The sequence below is a fragment of the Lissotriton vulgaris genome, chromosome 2_1 (genome assembly GCF_964263255.1).
Source record: "Lissotriton vulgaris chromosome 2_1, aLisVul1.2, whole genome shotgun sequence".
NCBI classification, from domain to species: Eukaryota; Metazoa; Chordata; class Amphibia; order Caudata; family Salamandridae; genus Lissotriton; species Lissotriton vulgaris.
This window is the reverse complement of record NC_141687.1, coordinates 1,981,856,311-1,981,859,197: the sequence shown is the minus strand read 5'-3', so window position 1 is coordinate 1,981,859,197 and position 2,887 is coordinate 1,981,856,311. Positions and strand designations below refer to the sequence as shown.

Genomic DNA, 2,887 nt, shown 5'->3' with positions numbered 1-2,887 from the left:
AAGTTTTTCATATGTTTGGATGTCTTCCTGGTCAAAACGCTCATGAGATGAAGATAAACAGTATCTAAAAGTTCAAAATACTGAGGGTGATAGTAGTCCCTAACGGTTGCAGGATGAAAAGTTTCTGCTGCTCCATCATCTATCCGTTTAGGGATTCGGTGCATTCGTGGCACTTCAATGACATTAAGATGGTACTTAGCAACCATGTGATTATTGGCATCAAGCAGACTGTCAAACGACTCTTCACTACGGAGCTTTAGTATTGCACTTTTTGCTACATTAACAGCAGCTAGTAGCCCTGATATTGTTTGCTGGCGTCCTTGCAAGGCAATATTCAAACATTCCAGAAGCTGCAGTACTTGGAGAGCAATTTGAAGACCCAGGACATTTGTTCCTCTCTGAAACTGTGCCAGCATACCACGAGCACGAGCAGGCACATCACCACTGGACCTTGATGTTAATAAGTATTCTAGGGTTTCCAGAATAGGTTCATAACTATCCATTACATTTGTAACAGCTTTTACACAGACCGTCCAGCGTGTTGGACACACAGGCTTTATTTTTAACACATTTGCAGGGCCTTCTACACTGTGTTGGATGAGGTCTGAGAATATTGTACGGCATGTCATAGTTTGTGGACATAAAGTAGTGCATCTTCCATTTTGGAACATTTATGTGCTGCAGCCTGCATCACCAGATTTGTACAATGTGCTCCACAATGGACATAAAGAGCAAGTGGTTGATCTTGGCGTATTAATGCTTGCGCACCATGGTATTTCCCTGCCATATTTGCTGCACCATTATATGTTTGTGCTCTCAACTTTGACAGAGAAAGACCATGACTGCGTATGGATTGTCACCAATATTTGTACGGATTTGGTGCAAAATTGCATGAGACAGTAACTGAATCACTTTACTTTGGATGTCTGGGCTAAGATATTCTGCTCGATTTGCTGTAATCCACTGTTTCAAAGAAGGTACATCCTCTGCTTGTGCAATAAGAAATTGACGGAAATTCCCATCACTGTCATCATGACCTCGGAGTGCAAGGCCTTGTTTTGCCAGAAGAGCTATGGTACAAATGATTTTGTTAAGACAAAGCCAAGCTTCTTTCTGTTGTTATTGGACTTGCTGTGATAACTGTTGATTGATTGATTGGCCTCCTCTATACTATACTAGTTGACTCACAGCATATGAATGAGCATAACTGTTCTGGTGCTTTTTGAACCTTTCTATTGCCTTCTTCCAGTTGGTGTAACCGGGGCTGCAAAATGCTTCTTCTGTGTTCTTGGTAAGCTCAGTTAATTTCAGTGACTTAGCCTTTGCACAGTGAAAGCATAGTACTCCTGCCACTCTACTGCTGTAATGAAGCCAGGGGAAATCCTGGAACCGTCTTCCTTGAAAATCTAGAATGCACTTTTTCTTTATTTGTGACTGTGTTACAATGATTTGAACTGGCAATGTGCTCTTGTGCAGTTGGTTTGGTGCCACTGTGATTACAAGTGTTTCCTCTGTATCCTGAAGACTAGTTGTTGTTGCATAAGAACTGTTGCTTGATTCGTCTGAGGCAGTGACAACTCCACAAAATGTTCCAGGGAGCAGTGTGCAATCACTTGATATTTCTAAATCTGTGGCCCCAACTCCGTATTGAATTACCGACTGCAGTTCTGACATATCATCACTATGAATCGTGTTCATTTCTGAGTAGTCTGAATATAGGTTCACTTCACTTGGCTGTTTCTTGGCAAAGAATTTCTGGATGTCCATTCTAGAAAAAAAGGAACAAATAAGTTTATAGCAGTTGCAATTTGGGGACATACAGAATATTTAACTGCAGTTTAAAAGTTGCAAACAGTCTTTTGTGTGCACTCTCTCATGTAATCAACGCAGGAAGTATGAGGGGCAAAACCTTCCTCCAGTATAAGGATCCTCTTCCAATGTAGTGCGACAGTGAGGGGAAATGATGCATGTGCAAAGGCTTCCCAGAAGGTCTATCCAGTTGTTTTATAACCCCTTAAGGTTTCCACAGTAAGAAGAGCATTCTAGTCAGCATCTTACCTGACTAGAGTGTGTTTTAGAAATACATAAGGCACTGCAGTATATCTTTTATGGTGGCAAATAAACCTAACTGAAAAATCTCTTTTAGCTGAAGATGACAGGCAATGTATCAAAGCAGGTTTTCTAAAGCAAAGTATTTTTGTATTTGTAGCAAAAATACTCTGTTGGGGAAAATGATACATTATAAGGCATTTGGTCTGAGTAATACAAGTACTGTACTACAGAATTGGTCTGAACATAGCATAGAAAGAGAAAATGCACAAATAATGTGATGCTGAGAAAGGGAGTGAATTATCACAATCTGAAGAAAAGTATCCAAACAGATTGGCCAAGAAATCATTATTTTTTTACGCTAGACAATACTATAGTGTACTTACTTATTAGCAGTAGTTGTGGCAGCCGTAGACCTCTTTTGCAATTTTCTTGATCCACTCACTGGCTGCAAGTTGCTGGTCGGACTGACTACTGGATTCCGACGGCTTGTAGTGCTGCGTTTCCTTCTGCTCTGGGCCTCTGGAGACTTACCACCAGGCAATGGTTCTGGTGAGCCGGTGCTCGTCTGTGGACTTGGAAAAGGTGCTGGCTACTCAAATGCGGTACTAAGATGATCCTGCTCAGTTGCTAAATGATGACTAGTACAAAGAAATGAAACTGAGGGACTTGAGACAAAGTCTTCATTAGCAGTACCCTGAGCCAAGCTACCATCAGGTGTAAAACTCCACATAGTTTTAAGAGCAATAGAGAATTGTGAAACACTGAACTAGGAGAGAGTGTGAGTGTGTGTGAGATGCACGAAGACTCAAACATGGTGCAAGGAACCTCTGGCCTC

General features: G+C 41.3%; 1 pseudogene; it reads right to left on the bottom strand.

Moving 5' to 3' along the window:
• Positions 1–816: 816 nt before the first annotated feature.
• LOC147733603 (zinc finger MYM-type protein 1-like) lies at positions 817–1,767 on the bottom strand (annotated as a pseudogene).
• Between the last annotated feature and the right edge of the window lie 1,120 nt (positions 1,768–2,887).